Genomic DNA, 21241 nt, shown 5'->3' with positions numbered 1-21241 from the left:
ATTTTGAGAACATTGGGCTGGGTGGAAAAAGTCACTTTGCCCCCTTAAACCCAAAAACTTCAAAAAGTCACCCCTGGAGGCCAGAAATGGGTCTTAGACACTCTTGGTATGTCATCTGAGGTATACTATGGTCTTCTTGGGTCCAGAACTAGAAATCTGATGTGACTCTGATATCTAGGAGCTATAATGGAAAAAAATGAATTTGACACCAAACACCTCAAAATGTCACAAACAGGAGTCAGACATGTACCTGGAGGCTGGAAATGAGCCCTAGCCACTCTTGTTATATAATATGAGATATATTATGGGGTCCTGGTCGCTACAGGGACTTGAAAACAGTCATGAGGGTTGATACTGAAAATTAGCAAAAATCGTCAAAAAAAGTTTTTTTGACAAGATTTGCTAATTTTCCAAATAGCTCAGAATGGAAATCACAGTCACTTTGTGAGTACCCAGGACCTAAATATACTTGTTAGAAAGCTCAGATCTGATGCTTTCATTTGATCTATCTACCTTTGCTATTATCTGAAGTTTTTTTTTCAGCTTCCAGCCATGGGAAAAACCTGACATTGTACCCGATTTTGAGCACCTGCGGCTGGATGGAAGAAGTGACTTTGCCCCCTTAAACCCCAAAACTTCAAAAAGTCATCCCTGGAGGCCAGAAATGGGTCTTAGACACTCCTGGTATGTCATCTGAGGTATACTAAGAGGTCCTTAGGTCCAGAACTAGAAATTTGATGTGACTCTGAGCTCAATGTGATGTGACTCTGAGCTATATGGCCTATAATGGAAAAAATGAGTTTGACCCCAAACACCTCGAAATGTCACAAATAGGAGTCAGACATGTACCTGGAGGCTGGAAATGAGCCCTAGCCACTCTTGTTATATCATCTGAGATATATTATGGGGTCCTGGTGGCTACAGGGACCCGAAAACAGTCATGAGGGTTGATACCGAAAATTAGCAAAAATCGTCAAAAAAAGTTTTTTTGACAAGATTTGCTAATTTTCCAAATAGCTCAGAATGGATATCACAGTCACTTTGTGAGTACCCATGACCTAAATATACTTGTTAGAAAGCTCAGATCTGATGCTTTCATTTGATCTATCTACCTTTGCTATTATCTGAAGTTTTTTTTTCAGCTTCCAGCCAAGGGAAGAACCTGACATCGTACCCGATTTTGAGCAACGTAGCCTGGATGGAAGAAGTGACTATGCCCCCTTAAACCCCAAAACTTCAAAAAGTCATCCCTGGAGGCCAGAAATTGGTCTTAGACACTCCTGGTATGTCATCTGAGGTATACTAAGGGGTCCTTAGGTCCAGAACTAGAAATTTGATGTGACTCTGAGCTCAATGTGATGTGACTCTGAGCTCTATGGCCTATATTGGGAAAAATGAGTTTGATCCCAAACACCTCGAAATGTCACAAATAAGAGTCAGACATGTACCTGGAGGCTGGAAATGAGCCCTAGCCACTCTTGTTATATCATCTGAGATATATTATGGGGTCCTGGTGGCTACAGGGACCTGAAAACAGTCATACAAAGCAATTTGAATCCATACGAGGCAATTTTTAATTTGCGGCCATCTGGTCACCCTTTGAAATGGATAGGATATACTACAGAGGATGTAGTGCACTCTATTTCTTGAAGCATATGATGTACTGACTTAATTTCAATTGCAGTATGTAGCTAAGACATTTACAATTCATAGTGGTAACTCTCATGGTTGTGGCTTATAGGGACAAGGTACAAATCAAGTGTAACCTTCAGGTAAGTTTTTATTTTTCACTTTCATGTGTGTTGTAGAACACTTTATAATTTTGGCTCTAATTCATAGTCTGTACATTATAGAGACATAATTTAAACAGCACTTTGTTCCTAGTGATGTGCATCTTACCCATGTGAATTATTATGTGTGTGGCGGATTGTAAAGTTGTCAAAATTTGAGGTTGAATGTATGACGTTTTTCAATACCGTCGCATGTACGAAAAAGTATGCCTTACATTTTGTCCCATACTTCTAAAACCATACAATCTGGATCCATAATTGGAATTCCTCCAGCTTTTGCAAAATGTGTCACGTATGTTATGTCATCAGTCAAGATCCATATTAGATAGAGCTTGATTTCCAACTGCAACACATTCTATAACATAGCCTACTACAGTGTGCCATTTTATATGCATGTGGCTCACATAGAAAGTGCACGAAATGGAAGTTGAATCCATACGAGGCGATTTTCGATTTCCGGCCATCTGGTCGTCCCATTGAAATGGATAGGATATTATACATAGCAGAATGTGCCCTATAATTCTTGAAGCATATAAGTTAAAGACTTAATTTCAATTGCAGATTCTAGCTAAGATTCGTATGCATTATTGTACCAATTCTTATGCATGTGGCCCACATAGAAAGTGCACGAAATGGAAGTTGAATCCATACGAGGCGATTTTCGATTTCCGGCCATCTGGTCACCCAAATCTCAAAGATTATTGTTAATAATTCAGTGTGTTTTTATGCTATTTAGCTAATAATGCATGAACCTGTTTATTAACATGTGCATAATGAGATACCAAAGAGAAAATAATGAAAATGTATTGGTAAACCGTATTTTGGTAGACTTTAAAAAACCCCATTGAAAAACACATGCATCACCAATGCTGCTTTTTGCTTGTGCCTAAAACGAAAATGTGTTATTAAAAAGTGAATATAACACATAGAGATGTTTTTTCTTTTGTTTATGAAGCCTAATGTGAAGGCAGGTCACACCTATGTTTTACTTTGAAAAAATCTCTTTTCTAAAATTTACGGCGTTACCTTGTTTTTTAATATAGCTAAAAAAACAATTGTTACAGTCGCTTATAAAAAGTGATCGTAAATGCTATTTTGGTTTTTTTTCAGCTTGAGGTTCAGTTTAATATGAGTCTTAATTTGATGTATCACTTGCCCTAGTAAACAATCCCCAAAGTCTATTTTTTTTCAATTTTCCCAAGCTCAATGTTAAACACATGCATCACCAATGATGCAAAAAGTCAAGTCAGAAATTTCAAACAGCAATAAAAAAGTGAGAAAAACAGATATTTGAAAAATTCCTTTTGTTTATGCGGCCTTATGTCCAAAGCCATCCAACAAGAGCATTTTTTTCTTTATTCGGTCGATTTAAAAAAAATCTGCGAACTATTTTATTTCTCTCAAAAAAGTGCCAAAAAGTGACTTTTTGTGCAAAAAAGTGCCCGTACAATATTTTTTCATCTAATAAACTTTTTATGACTCAGAATACACTTAGGCTTCAGGTCAATGTGTTTTCGTTTGGGGGAGGGGCCCAGGGAAAAAAACACCTTTTTTTTTCTCGGATTGGTCAAAGGTCAGGTCAGGGAGGCTTGACTCTTGTTGCACCAGTGCTGCTTCGGCTGCACCAGTGCTGCTTCGGCTGCACTGGTGCAGCTTCTCAGACTTGAGGCGTTGCACCAGTGCAGCATAGAAAAGAAACTTTTTAATAAAAGGATTTAAAACTAATTCAAGATATACATTATCTAAGGAATGTTATAAAAACTCAGATATGGAGAATATTTTTCATTTTCGTCCATTTTTGACCGTTTTGGAGCACTTTGAAGCACTGATGCAGCTTTGGGATTTTTATGGTTATTTTGATCAGAGATGCTCCTAATGTGTTTAAAATTCATGTGGGATGTATCCAAGACACTGCCATCACACCTATATAGTTTTTAAATGATTTTGATGTATTAAAATTTTGACCTCCATAAGGGGGGAAAGGTTGAACTTTTACCCCGCTCGGAGTTCCATGACTTTCGTGACCTTGTCCCCCTGAAATTTAAAATTGCATTTTCAAAGTAATGTGTACAACTATTCATTCTGTGTCATTCATTGTGTGTTTAGCATGCTATTGAGCCACTGTAGCACTTGTTTTTTTCGTTTTTATGCATTTTTGACCGTTTTTGAACACTTTGATGCTCCAAATGGTCTTTGGACTTAGTCACTTTTTGCTTCATGGAGACTTCAAAAGTGTTAGAAAGTCACTTTGGAGGCACACAGGACAGTGCAAATGCACCTATATAGCAACCAGGACACTCCAATCACACCTATATAGTTTTTAAATGATTTTGATGAATTAAAAATTTTGACCTCGATGAGGGGTGGAAAGTTTGAACTTTTACCCCGCTCGGAGTTCCATGACTTCTGTGACCTCGTCCCCCTGAAATTTAAAATAGCATTTTCCAAGTAATTTGTAAATATATTCATTCTGGGTCATTCATTGTGTGTTTAGCTTGCTATTGGGCCAGTGTAGCACTTAGTTTTTTTAATTTTTATGCATTTGTGACCGTTTTTAAACACTTTCATGCACCAATGATGTCTTTGTACTTCGTCATTTTTCACTTCATGGAGACTTCAAAAGTGTTAGAAATTCATTTTGGAGGCACACAGAACAGTGCAAATGCAGTTACATAGCATTCAGGACACTGCAATTACACCTATATAGTTTTTTAAAGATTTTGATGTAATACAATTTTTGACCTCAATGGGGAGGGCCCTTAAGCTGAACTTTTACCCAGCTCGGAGTTCCATGACTTCCATGACCTTGCCCCCCTGAAATTGAAAATCGAATTTTCAAAGTGTTTAGTAAAACTGTTCATTCTGTGTCATTCATTATGTCTTTAGCCTGCTATTGGACCACTGCAGCACTATGTTTTGTTAATTTTAACCCAATGTTGACCTTTTTTGACCACTTTGATGCACCAGTGAAGTTTTTGGACTTAGTCATTTTTCACTTCATGGAGACTTCAAAAGTGTTAGAAATTCATTTTGTAAATACCTAGAACGGTGCAAATGCAGCCATATAGCATTCAGGGCACTACAATTACACCTATATAGTTTTTAAATGATTTTGATGCAATAACATTTTTGACCTCCATGGGGAGGGCACTCAAGCCAAACTTTTACCCCATTCCGAGTTCCACGACCTCGGGTGGAAAAAGTGACTTTGCCCCCTTAAACCCAAAAACTTCAAAAAGTCACCCCTGGAGGCCAGAAATGGGTCTTAGACACTCTTGGTATGTCATCTGAGGTATACTATGGTGTTCTTGGGTCCAGAACTAGAAATGTGATGTGACTCTGATATCTAGGGCCTATAATGGAAAAAATGAATTTGACACCAAACACCTCAAAATGTCTGAAATAGTACTCAGACATGTACCTGGAGGCTGGAAATGAGCCCTAGACACTCTTGCTATATCACCTGAGAAATAATATAGGGTCCTGGTGGCCACAGGGACCCAAAAACAGTCAGGTGGGTTGATACTGAAAATTAGCAAAAATCGTCCAAAAATTTTTTTTGACAAGATTTGCTAATTTTCCAAATAGCTCAGAATGGATATCAGAGACACTGTTTGAGTGCGCAAGATATGAATACACTTGTTAGAAAGGTCAGCTCTGATGCTTTCATGTGATATATATAACTTTGATATTATATAAAGTTTTTCTTCCGCTACCAGCCAAGGGAAACAACTGATATCGTACCCAATTTTGAGAACATTGGGCTGGGTGGAAAAAGTCACTTTGCCCCCTTAAACCCAAAAACTTCAAAAAGTCACCCCTGGAGGCCAGAAATGGGTCTTAGACACTCTTGGTATGTCATCTGAGGTATACTATGGTCTTCTTGGGTCCAGAACTAGAAATCTGATGTGACTCTGATATCTAGGAGCTATAATGGAAAAAAATGAATTTGACACCAAACACCTCAAAATGTCACAAACAGGAGTCAGACATGTACCTGGAGGCTGGAAATGAGCCCTAGCCACTCTTGTTATATAATATGAGATATATTATGGGGTCCTGGTCGCTACAGGGACTTGAAAACAGTCATGAGGGTTGATACTGAAAATTAGCAAAAATCGTCAAAAAAAGTTTTTTTGACAAGATTTGCTAATTTTCCAAATAGCTCAGAATGGAAATCACAGTCACTTTGTGAGTACCCAGGACCTAAATATACTTGTTAGAAAGCTCAGATCTGATGCTTTCATTTGATCTATCTACCTTTGCTATTATCTGAAGTTTTTTTTTCAGCTTCCAGCCATGGGAAAAACCTGACATTGTACCCGATTTTGAGCACCTGCGGCTGGATGGAAGAAGTGACTTTGCCCCCTTAAACCCCAAAACTTCAAAAAGTCATCCCTGGAGGCCAGAAATGGGTCTTAGACACTCCTGGTATGTCATCTGAGGTATACTAAGAGGTCCTTAGGTCCAGAACTAGAAATTTGATGTGACTCTGAGCTCAATGTGATGTGACTCTGAGCTATATGGCCTATAATGGAAAAAATGAGTTTGACCCCAAACACCTCGAAATGTCACAAATAGGAGTCAGACATGTACCTGGAGGCTGGAAATGAGCCCTAGCCACTCTTGTTATATCATCTGAGATATATTATGGGGTCCTGGTGGCTACAGGGACCCGAAAACAGTCATGAGGGTTGATACCGAAAATTAGCAAAAATCGTCAAAAAAAGTTTTTTTGACAAGATTTGCTAATTTTCCAAATAGCTCAGAATGGATATCACAGTCACTTTGTGAGTACCCATGACCTAAATATACTTGTTAGAAAGCTCAGATCTGATGCTTTCATTTGATCTATCTACCTTTGCTATTATCTGAAGTTTTTTTTTCAGCTTCCAGCCAAGGGAAGAACCTGACATCGTACCCGATTTTGAGCAACGTAGCCTGGATGGAAGAAGTGACTATGCCCCCTTAAACCCCAAAACTTCAAAAAGTCATCCCTGGAGGCCAGAAATTGGTCTTAGACACTCCTGGTATGTCATCTGAGGTATACTAAGGGGTCCTTAGGTCCAGAACTAGAAATTTGATGTGACTCTGAGCTCAATGTGATGTGACTCTGAGCTCTATGGCCTATATTGGGAAAAATGAGTTTGATCCCAAACACCTCGAAATGTCACAAATAAGAGTCAGACATGTACCTGGAGGCTGGAAATGAGCCCTAGCCACTCTTGTTATATCATCTGAGATATATTATGGGGTCCTGGTGGCTACAGGGACCTGAAAACAGTCATACAAAGCAATTTGAATCCATACGAGGCAATTTTTAATTTGCGGCCATCTGGTCACCCTTTGAAATGGATAGGATATACTACAGAGGATGTAGTGCACTCTATTTCTTGAAGCATATGATGTACTGACTTAATTTCAATTGCAGTATGTAGCTAAGACATTTACAATTCATAGTGGTAACTCTCATGGTTGTGGCTTATAGGGACAAGGTACAAATCAAGTGTAACCTTCAGGTAAGTTTTTATTTTTCACTTTCATGTGTGTTGTAGAACACTTTATAATTTTGGCTCTAATTCATAGTCTGTACATTATAGAGACATAATTTAAACAGCACTTTGTTCCTAGTGATGTGCATCTTACCCATGTGAATTATTATGTGTGTGGCGGATTGTAAAGTTGTCAAAATTTGAGGTTGAATGTATGACGTTTTTCAATACCGTCGCATGTACGAAAAAGTATGCCTTACATTTTGTCCCATACTTCTAAAACCATACAATCTGGATCCATAATTGGAATTCCTCCAGCTTTTGCAAAATGTGTCACGTATGTTATGTCATCAGTCAAGATCCATATTAGATAGAGCTTGATTTCCAACTGCAACACATTCTATAACATAGCCTACTACAGTGTGCCATTTTATATGCATGTGGCTCACATAGAAAGTGCACGAAATGGAAGTTGAATCCATACGAGGCGATTTTCGATTTCCGGCCATCTGGTCACCCAAATCTCAAAGATTATTGTTAATAATTCAGTGTGTTTTTATGCTATTTAGCTAATAATGCATGAACCTGTTTATTAACATGTGCATAATGAGATACCAAAGAGAAAATAATGAAAATGTATTGGTAAACCGTATTTTGGTAGACTTTAAAAAACCCCATTGAAAAACACATGCATCACCAATGCTGCTTTTTGCTTGTGCCTAAAACGAAAATGTGTTATTAAAAAGTGAATATAACACATAGAGATGTTTTTTCTTTTGTTTATGAAGCCTAATGTGAAGGCAGGTCACACCTATGTTTTACTTTGAAAAAATCTCTTTTCTAAAATTTACGGCGTTACCTTGTTTTTTAATATAGCTAAAAAAACAATTGTTAAAGTCGCTTATAAAAAGTGATCGTAAATGCTATTTTGGTTTTTTTTCAGCTTGAGGTTCAGTTTAATATGAGTCTTAATTTGATGTATCACTTGCCCTAGTAAACAATCCCCAAAGTCTATTTTTTTTTCAATTTTCCCAAGCTCAATGTTAAACACATGCATCACCAATGATGCAAAAAGTCAAGTCAGAAATTTCAAACAGCAATAAAAAAGTGAGAAAAACAGATATTTGAAAAATTCCTTTTGTTTATGCGGCCTTATGTCCAAAGCCATCCAACAAGAGCATTTTTTTTTTAATTCGGTCGATTTAAAAAAAATCTGCGAACTATTTTATTTCTCTCAAAAAAGTGCCAAAAAGTGACTTTTTGTGCAAAAAAGTGCCCGTACAATATTTTTTCATCTAATAAACTTTTTATGACTCAGAATACACTTAGGCTTCAGGTCAATGTGTTTTCGTTTGGGGGAGGGGCCCAGGGAAAAAAACACCTTTTTTTTTCTTGGATTGGTCAAAGGTCAGGCTACCTAGACTTGAGGCGTTGCACCAGTGGAGACAGATTATATTTAGCTTCTGCCACTCCACGCATGCTCAGTTGAGCATGCAGCTGTCCCTAGCATGTAACTGTCAGAATGTGTTTTTATTTCAACTAGCTAACTGTTAGCTGTGCAACCGTGCATTTTCTGTATGACCTTGTATGTGCCTAAGAACAGCAGCTTGCACTTGTACCGCCTGCTTTTGAGACCCTGTGTGGGTATAAAAGGACCCAGCTCCTTCCAGTCAGTCTGCTACCTCATACTATACTGAAGGGTGTTGTGTGAATGTAGTTCCACCTCATGAGGTTTAATAAACTCTGTCTTTTCTATTCCAGTTTCTGTGCCAACTTCTTACTATTGGTCTAAGGACTCTGAGCAGAAAAGGGCGAATCCCTTGCACTAGTAGGCCTGGCTGGGGCTTGCTACTACAAATTGGCGCGTCCAACGTGGGGCTCATCGGCGACTCGGATGCCTGAAAGACTGGTCGATACGAAGGGTTGGAATCTCGCTTTGGACGTGATCACTGCCGGAGGAGACCTGAGTCTTGGCATTCACTGCGTTTTCCCTTTCTTTCTGATCTAACCATCCAGGTGGCGTCGGTCCTCGACTGAGATCTCTTCTGTTGATTCGCCGTGCAGTGACCGTTTAGTCAATTTGTGAACTTGGCAGTATGAACCTGGACACCATTTGATTGGTAAGAGCAGTTTTGCGGCACTTGTTCTAAGATTGATGCCTTGGATTGGTAAGGTAGTTTTAGAAAACACTTACTGTGGCATTTTTGATATGTATTGGCCAAATATTGAGTTAGTCCTATGATTATGAAAATTATATATGTGTTGCAACACATATAGGCAGGTAATGAGGAGATTTTTCTCTGCTCCTAAGAATATTTGAACGGCGCAACGTACGAAGAGTACTTTAAGTGCTACTTTTTTATAATACTGCATATTTTGCACTATTTTCAGCATGCCTGTTTCCAGCACACTTCGTAAGATGTGATGCTTTTGTAGTGGTACCAATTTGAGAATTGATGAAGCACAACCTGCCCTCCCGGAGGGGACGCCTAATAGGGATATGTATATTAAATATGGTATTTCGTCCATAATGTACAGCACATTGCAAGGGCCGAAAAGGGTTGCCTACCTGTGAACGCCGTGATTTTGTTGGAGGGTGTTGGAGTTTCCCTCTTCCTCAGTGCCTTGCTACACCCGCTTCGTGGGTTCCGCTTCGCGGCGTTTGGATTCCCGTAAGGACCCCCGGTTGTGGCATGGAGAAGAACAGCTGCTGCAGGGGTTGAGCGCTGCAGGGACTCACTGACCCAGGAGTCCCTGCGTGGCCTGAGTGACCCGGCCTGCGCCCCCTGCTAGCCCCGCCTCCATCACATGCTCTTATAACTCACTCGTTTCTACCGCGGAGCGGGACGCGCGGGGGAGCGCCCGGGGCTAAGCCCGGGCAAAGGGCGGGCCCTCTGAGGCCCTCAGAGGTCAAGGAGTCCGGTCAAGGAGACCCCCCTAACATTGACTTTGTTAACTGTCATAAGGAACGTCATCATAGCTACAAACTGACTGAGCAGTGTATTTGGGTTCTTTGTTGGGCAGTTATACCCTCTAATTCATCATTTGAGGGAATTTTTGGGCCTTATGAGGACCTATGAACATCGCTCCCTCCCAAGTGAACTTTACTGCATGGCTCTTTGCATCTCCTCATATAAAACTGAATGCTACTAATGCGTGAGCTATACTTACTGTATTGCACTTGTAGAGCCTGATTTTGCACCGGGTTGTTCTTTTATTTTTTGCATTTGTTAACCGCAGTTGTATTACGAGGCATTTATCTGTTTAACTGTTACTACCTCTATTCAGCAGGGGGAGGGATTAAGACTAATATAACGCCTCTGCTGGGAATTGAACTGTATAGTAGAAGTGTGTCGGGTGTTGATCGATCCAATCCCACCCCTTAGCACCTTATTTGCTGCTTCCCTGCATCCTCACCCCGTAGATTTTGTGCACAAGCTAGGCTGTGACAAAATATATACTTCTTATCTAATATTATGACTACCAGAGGTAGTAGAAGTAAAACGGCAGCACGTGGGGCTCCACTGATAGGCCCAATAGATAACTTCATAACTAGGGCCAATGATGCTATAAACCAGGAAATTACACTCTTGGAGCGCAGGGTTTCACAAGACCTAGCCCTAGCAAAACGCTCATCCCTTGGACTTATTGCATCAGATAGAACTCCAGGTCAGGCTAGAAACATCAATACTGGTCCTATAATTGATGTCCACGCCGAAATTCACAGCATACCGAATGAGGTCAACTTATCAGCATCTAATCCCTTGATAGATTCGGATCTAGAGTCTAGCATGGAACTAGAAAGGACCCCAGAACTGCTCATCAAGCACACACCAGATGAGGTAGTCGAAGCTAGCACAAGGCAATTAAGGGGTAGGCGGGAGGGTGCTATACGGAAACATAAAACACACACAAGACAGTTGAGCAAGCCTAAGGTAATAAAGCATAGCATGCCTAAGCGAAAGCATAGGAAGGATACCAATCCAAACCCAAATGTAGATGAGACAAATGCACCTAAAGACATAGAAAGTGAGGAGTCACATTGGATCCCGACGGCTAAAGGGGATAATCTTGCAGCTTATGACCAACTTCTGGAAAGAATGGGCGAACTACTTAGCATCTATTTGTCCCCGATAGAATCTAGACTTACCCGAATTAAAAAACTAGCTGAATTGAGTTCTCCCATTACAAATATCGCCAGTTAGGGTTCTGCTGTAACTGTGGGACTCAAACCGAGCTATTCTAAATCTACATGCACTAAAGCTAAGAATCCCACTGTCACAATCTTAACTACAAAGCCCAAAACCCCACAAGTGCCTGGCAAAGGAATAGCTGCCAATCAACCATTAACAAAAACCACTGCAATTCATAACACGATTAAGGACGCCACACAGGAAGGCAAGGTGCAAAATGTTGATAAAAGCAAGGAGACCCAAATTAGACCAACTAATAATAATAACGCTCAGAACGCGTTAGGGGCCCAGCCCGATCGATATATGGCAATTAATGGGAGACAGATACCTCCCCGCATCAGCTTACCGCCTGAATGCGGGGCGTATGTGCTGGTCCTAGTTAATGTAACCAAACTAAGGAAGGATCAAGAGGAACATTCTACATCCCTTAAGAACAGGACCTTCCACTGGTTAATTGCAAATTGCAACTTTCCAATGGCAGGAGCAAGGGAGATTATTCACACCCAAAGAGTAGGATGGGTAGGCCCACTGAGGAAAAAGTTTGAGGGGGACTGCATAATAATACATTTTAAGTCCCCACAATGGGCCCAAAAAACTTTGGCTAGTGCCCCACCTCCCTCACCTCGGGAATTCAATACTACTTTGCTCTCATTGGGCTATTTTTATAGACATCTGATTTCCCCCAATGCTAATATGGTGAATAACTCTGTTGTGTGTTATCAGGACCCAAATTTGGGTACAGGGATTAAGTTTCCATTCTTTCACCAGGATCAAGGGCTTACTTACCCGAAGGGACCTGCACAGTACCATCAGGTATCATCCTTAGCAAATCCATTGCATTACCCAGACCCCCCCATAATGAAACAGTACGACCATATGGAGAGGTCACACCCAATGATTAACCCAAATCGGTATTTGCCTCAGAATGAGGTAAGCTCTATATACAACATTCCGACCTATAATCGGTTTGAATATGCCTTCTCAAGTCTAGACGAGCAGGATTGACTGGGCAACAGGGAAGACAACATCAATGGATGTGAAGATATAAGTAATGATAACGCGGAATATCCAGTACCAGTAGAAGCAAGTATTACTCAGGGAACATTAGCTGATGACAGGGAAGGTAATAGTGTTCGCTCAGCTTCAATCAATATTTTTGAGGAATATCTACCATCATTACAAGTCAATGCTACACAGGGAACAGTAATGCTTGATTGTACTGTCACACTTATGGCCATACATGACCATATAATCCCCACATCATCTAAAACTAATACGAATGTAGTGATGAGTACAAGGAACAAGCTAACCAGTCACTCCACCCGCTGTGACTTGTCAATCCTTAGTTGGAATGTGGCAGGGTTAGAGTCAAGGCTCTCAGACCCCCAATGGGCAAAGACTTTGGATGGTATAGACATTTTAATGTTTCAAGAGACCTGGGCTGTTGGGAATTCTCATATAGAGGGTTACCATTGTTTTAGTGTGACCGCACTGAAACCAAATTCTGGCCGCCCTGTCGGAGGTCTATTCATCGGGGTTAAGATACTGGCTGGTGGTACCATCAGAGACCTATCCAGAGGGAACCCGAATATACAAATTCTCGAATTCAAGCGAAAGACCCGGATTTATTTAATCAATTTTTATAATAATGATTCTTACTGTGTACCTAATAAGAACTTTGAGGCACTTTCCAAAACTTTACATAATCTGGAAACCAGTCTACAGGCTGACGATGGGACAGGGATCTTAGTTGGGGGTGACTTCAACGCAAAAATATTAAAGAATCAAGGGATCAAGGTTAGGAACTGCTTAGACCAAGCCGAACGAAGGGGTATTGAACTCGTTAATATACTAACCGAGTTCAATCTTGGCGATGCCATGGAAACTAGTCTCATCCCTAGTGCTCCCCATGCCCCTACGTTTAGAGGCAGGGACTGCAGTTCCACCATTGATTTTATCTTTATGTCCCCACATCTAATAGATTGTGTTATAAAGTCCACAGTGATGGAGACATCGTTTGGAGATCACAACCCACTTGTAGTAACTCTGCACTTAGCCCCCACCCCGGTTTATACCAATTTAAAAGGTGCAAGGGACATCACACCTTCAGTTGATGGCTTGCGATTAAAATGGAGGGGGGTGGATGGTGGGGCAATTTTGGAAAGTGTAAAAATGAAACACCCACATCTAATTAATTCCTGTTTATCCATGGATGGGAACTACCACAGAATAATTGCTGATTTTGGTGAATTGTGTCTTATTATAAAAACTCTTTTGTCAGTACCATTACCAAAGGAAGGGAGAGAACCAAGGTGGTTTGATTCCGCCTGTTTTACTGGCAAATAGGGAATTATGCAGGGCACTAACCACCAAACCCAGGTGTATAATGGCAGTTCAGACAGCCAGGAAATTCTACAAATCTGAAATAGCTAGAAGAAAGTCCGCACTACTGACTGAGCAGCGGGAGTCGCTGGTCGCCAGTGCCAATCTGGGGGGCAGCGGCCCCTTCTGGTCTGCGGTCAGGAAAACGCGGGAAATGGGGAAACAGTTAACACCAATTAGTTGTAACATAACTAGCAGCGTTTGGGAGGCTCACTTCTCTAAAATTTCTGCCGCACCAACCAAGGACTTGGTGACCTTTACTCCAGGACAGACGTGCGGTCTTCAGATTGATCTCCACGAGGTGAAAATAGCCATAAAAGAGAGCCTTGGAAACAAGGCACCAGGCCCCGATGGATTGCCCATCGATATTATTAAGCATAACCCGGATCTATGGGCACCAATCCTTTTTAACGTCTTCAACAGCTTGCCAACAGTGCCTATGCCCATTACCTGGGCAACCAGCACTATTGTCCCAATTTTTAAAAAGGGTGATAGGTCGGACCCAGTTAATTATCGTCCGATCTCCCTTGCTAATAGATGAATCTCCTGAGGCACAGCCGGGAGCAGGGACTAGATTGCTTTTAAAACTTACTTGTGTGATATTCTGTGTTTTTAATAGCGTAATTTGCACTATCACCTCTGCACAGCGGATAGAACGCTGATGCGGGCGGGTACTTAGCTGTGAACCGACGCTATTGGCCGGATTCCAGAGGCACGCCCACCAACTATAGCCACGCCCCCTTTGTGATAAAACGCGCGCTGACTACAAGCGCAGCGTCTAATAGCTGAATCTCCTGAGGCACAGCCGGGAGCAGGGACTAGATTGCTTTTAAAACTTACTTGTGTGATATTCTGTGTTTTTAATAGCGTAATTTGCATTATCTCCTCTGCACATCGGATAGAACGCTGATGCGGGCGGGTACTTGGCTGTGAACCGACGCTATTGGCCGAATTTCAGAGGCACGCCCACCAACTATAGCCACGCCCCCTTTGTGATAAAACACGCGCTGACTACAAGCGCAGCGTCTAATAGCTGAATCTCCTGAGGCACAGCCGGGAGCAGGGACTAGATTGCTTTTAAAACTTACTTGTGTGATATTCTGTGTTTTTAATAGCGTAATATGCACTATCTCCTCTGCACAGCGAATAGAATGCTGATGCGGGCGGGTACTTGGCTGTGAACCGACGCTATTGGCCGGATTCCAGAGGCACGCCCACCAACTATAGCCACGCCCCCTTTGTGATAAAATGCGCGCTGACTACAAGCGCAGCGTCTAATAGCTGAATCTCCTGAGGCACAGCCGGGAGCAGGGACTAGATTGCTTTTAAAACTTACTTGTGTGATATTCTGTGTTTTTAATAGCGTAATTTGCACTATCTCCTCTGCACAGCGGATAGAACGCTGATGCGGGCGGGTATTTGGCTGTGAACCGACGCTATTGGCCGGATTCCAGAGGCACGCCCACCAACTATAGCCACGCCCCCTTTGTGATAAAACAAGAATCCATGTCCTTACTGCCGAGGGTGTATGCCAATTATTAATCCCCTCCCTCCTAAACCTCTATTAAAACCCAATCTGATCTCTGCTAACAGACATATCCCATTAACTCATGCTGGATCTAAGCATACCATTAAGGGAAAATTAATTAGTGGATTACTAAATGTCAGATCCCTCCCGAAACACGCCACTGAAATACAGTTACTGATTGAGTCCAACAACTTAGACATTTTATTTCTAACCGAGACATGGATGGCCGCGGGAATGGAACCAGAGCTAGGGCCAGCATGTCCAGCAGGATATAAGATTATTCATAAACCTAGGAACATAGGACGAGGAGGAGGAATAGGAATCATTTTCAAGGAGGAGCTAAACATTGCAACCTTGGATGTTGATACAATCTTGTGTGCTGAAATCCTTGGGGTTTCGATTAAACATGATTCTGGCCATTGCCTCACGGGCCTAATCTGCTACAGGACGCCGGGCATATCAATGCTACTCAACAGCAGGAATTGATTGCTGTTATTAATAATATTTCAATTTCTCATAGCAGACTGTTGGTACTGGGAGATTTTAACTTATGGGACAATGACCAACTACATACGGCCTTCTATAACATTACTCAATCTTGTAATAATTTGGGGCTGAAACAATGGATAACTACCCCTACGCATAAACAAGGAAATATACTGGACTTAATATTTGCTGCGGAGGATTTAATTACTATGGGTACAATTCTCCCAGTAGATTGGTCAGACCACCACCTCCTTCTATTTAACATCCACACCCTGATTAACACAGGACCTACAAACGTGCAGACTAAGACCTTCATTGGTCGTGATTGGAGGGGCCTGTTAAAAAGGAAAGAGGAAGGAAAGTTTGACTTTCGTCAAGTTTGGATCTCGCTCAACCCTGAGAGTGATGTCACTACAAATTATCTTTCATTTTGTAAAGAGATAACTAGGAAACTTGATGATACTATACCTCTGAAAACAATCAGGAAAAGAGGAAAACCCTCCGCGCCTTGGTATACGGATAAACTAAAAGAACTGAAAAGCGCCTGTAAAAAGGCGGAGAAACTCTGGAGGAAAAATTATTCGGAACAGGAGAAATTGACATGGAGGCTTACAATTGTACAATATAAGAAAGAAATCACTATAGCCAAAGCAAGCCACTTCGCAGACCTAATACTTAATAGTACCAATAAATCTCGTGACACCTTCAGGATAATCAGAGAGCTATGTGACGGTTTAGCATTATTCTTTCAAGAGAAAATCTGTAAAATTGTTGAGGGAATGAAATGTGTTTCTATTCCGCCGGTGCAGGATAATAGCAATCCAGAGAATAGGGAGAAGAATGTGGAAAATGTAAGATGTCCCGCTCCAAAGGCCACATTGGAAAATTTTGAGATCCCTACAGAGCAAGAATTCTTAAGAATAGCCCTTAACACGTCATCAGGGTCCCCTTTGGACCCTCTACCTCACAAAATAATAAAGGAGTTCGGGGATGAAATCCTCCCAGTGTTGCATCAGCTGTGCAACCAATCTCTCCACACAGGCACCGTACCAAAAGACTGGAAACTGGCGGTTGTTACCCCACTATTAAAAAAAACAAATCTGTACCCAAATTGCCAAAAGAACTACCGACCTATTTCGCTCCTGCCATACCCTATTAAGATCATAGAACGGTGGGTCACCAGATCTTTAGCCCTCTTCCTTGAAACTAACAACATCCTGGAAGAGGAGCAATTTGGATTCAGACCAGCTCACGGAACTGAGACTGCTTTGCTGACAGTTCTGGACGACTTACGAATGAGGGTGTACAGGGGAGAATCAGCAATATTAATCTTGCTGGACCTGTCCGCCGCATTCGATATGGTGAGTCATGACATCCTGCTGACAAGGCTGAGGAACATCGGAGTCGGGGGAGCTGTGCTTGATTGGTTTCGATCATACCTGATGGACAGATGGCAGGCAGTAGCTATCCCTCCATATCAGTCAGAGTTTGTTAAAGTTCCACATGGGGTCCCACAGGGGTCTGCAATTAGTCCTATACTCTTCAACATATATATGCAACCCCTGATGAGCATCATCAAGGCTCACGGCATTAGCGTGATCAACTATGCGGATGACACGCAGCTGAAGATCTCTCTGGAGGGTGCTCATGCAGACTCGCTTGAGACCTTCCACACCTGCTTGTTGGAAATGACACTCTGGCTGAATCAGAATTCACTACAATTCAACAGTGACAAGACTGAAATAATGCACTGTACGGTAGGAAGAATCCCCAAAAGTCTACCCACAGATTTCTGGCCTCCGGCGCTAGGGGACTCACTAATCCCAGTGAAATCAGTAAGAAACCTTGGAGTCACTTTTAATAACAGTCTGAGCTTAGAGACCAATGTCAACAAGCAGGCTAGTAGCTGCTTTGCTCTAATGCGAGGACTGCGAAAGCTGCTACCCCTTCTACCTTCACAGGTTAGAGCCACCATAGTTAGGAGCACCATTCTCAGCCGCCTGGACTACTGTAATGCCCTATTACTGGAATCCCCTGCCTACCTGATTTCCAGACTTCAGAGTATCCAGGCAGCTGCAGCAAAACTGGCACTTTCTCGAGAGCGAAGATCCTCTACCACCCTTGCCCTGGCTGACCTTCACTGGTTACCTACACACCAGAGGATCCGCTTTAAATCCCTATGTATTGTCTTTAGGGCAGTACATGGGCTAGGCCCCCGACCACTTCAAAACAAATTTAATTGGTATGAGCCTACCCGGTCTCTTCAATCCCCTTCTTCAAATTTCATAAGTATACCCAGGATCAAGAAAACCACCTTTGGTGGCAGAGCCTTTAGCATAGCTGCAGCTCATCTGTGGAACAGTTTACCTATTGACATCAGAAAAACAAATGAACTGATGGCCTTTCGTAAAAAGGTGAAAACATGGCTCTTCCCAAAAATGTAACCTACCAGTATTTAACGCTATTATTCCTCCTCTGATGCACAGTGTTTTTCAGCCATATGTACACAGCGCCAGGATGCCCGTAGGGTTGCAGAGCGCTTTAAAAATACCATAAATAAAAATGAATAAATAAATTCTGGATAACACTTTAAAAATTCTGGCGCGAATTATTTATAATAGGGTGCTAGAATGTACTGATGACATAGACCTATTGGACCCGTGTCAGATGGGATTTAGGAGCAGGGTAGGGACGGTGGAGCAATGTCTGAATCTAAAATTGATAATCGATAAGTACAGCGTTGCTCGATTGTCTCCTATTTACCTTGCATTTATGGATCTTTCATCCGCCTTTGATCTAGTGAATAGATCCAAACTCTGGGCTATCCTTTTGAATTCTGGACTAGACGAGGTGCTTGTTAATTTCCTGGCCTATCTTCACACGGATCTTAAAGCACAGGTCAGGATTGGGATGGGTGGAGAAGTCTCTGGAGCTATTAACATCGGCAGGGGGGTGAGACAGGGGTGCGTTTTAGCACCCCTGTTGTTCATCATTTACATCAATGGCCTTGCAAGAAGCCTGAAAGAAGTGACTAGTGATGTACCAACAATTCTGGGGCAACCATTACCGGTGTTATTATATGCTGACGAAGCGGTGCTTATGGGCCGCACGCCAAATGCCCTCCGCCTACTTGTCCATAGCTTTGTTCAATACATGGAGGGATTAGATTTGCGCGTAAATTAAAAAAAATCTTTTATCATGTCTGGTGGCCCTGGGAAACGGAAGCTCAATACAATACACATAGGGACAGATAAACTTGAATCTGTGCCTACATTTCCATATTTAGGTTTGGTTTTCACTGCGAACGGCTCATGGGGTGGGCACTTGGCCCATGCCATGGGCAAATTCTGGAAAGCCACCAATTCAGTCTTTAGCTTGCCTTGCCCAAAGAAAATAGGTGCCACTAGAGCTATTTTAAAAATGTTTAGATTACAGTGCCTACCGGTAGCCACATATGGAGCAGAGGTCTGGGGGTTGGGAAGAAGCCCAAGTATCCAGCGAGAAGAAAGCCGATTTTGCAGGAAAATATTGGGCGCCCCAATCTCATCTTCTGAATTTATCTGCCATGATGAATTAAACCTCCCCTTTGTATGTGATTTTATCAGATCTAGACCAGCTCTATTCTGGGTCAGGATTTGGAGGAATAACTCAGCCACTCTTACACAAAATATTATAAAGGATTGTTTAAAATGTGACCATGGCATGGCGATTCCATGGCTTTCTGGAGTGTCGAAAACATTGAGCGCCATGGACAGAGGCAGCCTCTTTTCCGAACCTACTAGGATCGAGCCAAAGGATAAAATCGAGGTTAAACATGCACTGTACGCACTTTATAATTCTGAACGAATGGGAAGAGAATAATCAAAATCAACTGTTGTAAAATACATGGGGAACGATCTATGTAGGCAACCACTCCCGCACTATCTTACCCTACCTATGACCAACTGGGAGAGATCACTTTTGTTTCGCCTAAGAGCGGGTTCTGTGAAATATCTGTTGGCCTTCCCTCTGGGCTACCAACATAGCACAGATTATAACCCATGTCCTTGTGATGGTGTTAGCACACAAGATGATTTGCACTTCCTATTCTTCTGTAAATTTTATTTAAAATATATCAACTGGCTTTTAACCCCATATTTTAGGAAACATAGACCCCCTCTCGTTGGGGGAGTCTTACCTATTGATGGTTTCCCTGGATTCAGATGAATTAATTCTACGCACTAGCACTTTTTAGGTCTCGTGACCTATCAATGCGCGCAAGCGCATTGAGGGAGCGAGAATTCAAGTGCTGAAAACAATCGTGAAACCAAGGGTTTCGTTCGTGCGGTTTTCTTTAAGTTCACGTGAATCACGTGAGCAAACAAGCACGCGCATTCACGGCCGCACAGCACATCAAAGGGCTTCGCCCAGCGTGCGCTCTGCGGCTTCTCCTCCCCTAACACGCTGGCATTCACGGCCGCACAGCACATCAAAGGGCTTCGCCCAGCGTGCGCTCTGCGGCTTCTCCTCCCCTAACACGCTATCTCAGCTCTCCTGCCCCCATCCGGCTTCCCTCCGGCCACTCTGCATTCTACGAGACCTACTGGCAAGGCCAGTGCTTGTTTGAGACTGACAACACGAGTACGCAAAATGATGGAAAACCCTTAAAATTAGTTTCAAAAACTCCCCCAAACGAAAACACATTGACCTGAAGCCTAAGTGTATTCTGAGTCATAAAAAGTTTATTAGATGAAAAAATATTGTACGGGCACTTTTTTGCACAAAAAGTCACTTTTTGGCACTTTTTTGAGAGAAATAAAATAGTTCGCAGATTTTTTTTAAATCGACCGAATAAAAAAAAAATGCTCTTGTTGGATGGCTTTGGACATAAGGCCGCATGAACAAAAGGAATTTTTCAAATATCTGTTTTTCTCACTTTTTTATTGCTGTTTGAAATTTCTGACTTGACTTTTTGCATCATTGGTGATGCATGTGTTTAACATTGAGCTTGGGAAAATTGAAAAAAATAGACTTTGGGGATTGTTTACTAGGGCAAGTGATACATCAAATTAAGACTCATATTAAACTGAACCTCAAGCTGAAAACAAAACCAAAATAGCATTTACGATCACTTTTTATAAGCGATTTTAACAATTGTTTTTTTTAGCTATATTAAAAAACAAGGTAACGCCGTAAATTTTAGAAAAGAGATTTTTTCAAAGTAAAACATAGGTGTGACCTGCCTTCACATTAGGCTTCATAAACAAAAGAAAAAACATCTCTATGTGTTATATTCACTTTTTAATAACACATTTTCGTTTTAGGCACAAGCAAAAAGCAGCATTGGTGATGCATGTGTTTTTCAATGGGGTTTTTTAAAGTCTACCAAAA

At 41.7% G+C, this 21241-nt stretch overlaps 1 protein-coding gene across 1 annotated transcript in view; it reads right to left on the bottom strand.

The window, feature by feature from the left end:
- LOC144807143 (uncharacterized) overlaps nucleotides 1-21241 on the bottom strand; it is a 151753-nt gene that overhangs the window by 109697 nt on the left and 20815 nt on the right. The window lies entirely within an intron of this gene.

The sequence above is a fragment of the Lissotriton helveticus genome, chromosome 1_2 (genome assembly GCF_964261635.1).
Source record: "Lissotriton helveticus chromosome 1_2, aLisHel1.1, whole genome shotgun sequence".
NCBI lineage: Eukaryota > Metazoa > Chordata > Amphibia > Caudata > Salamandridae > Lissotriton > Lissotriton helveticus.
Note: the sequence above shows the minus strand (reverse complement) of the source record. Positions and strands in the feature narration are given on the sequence as shown.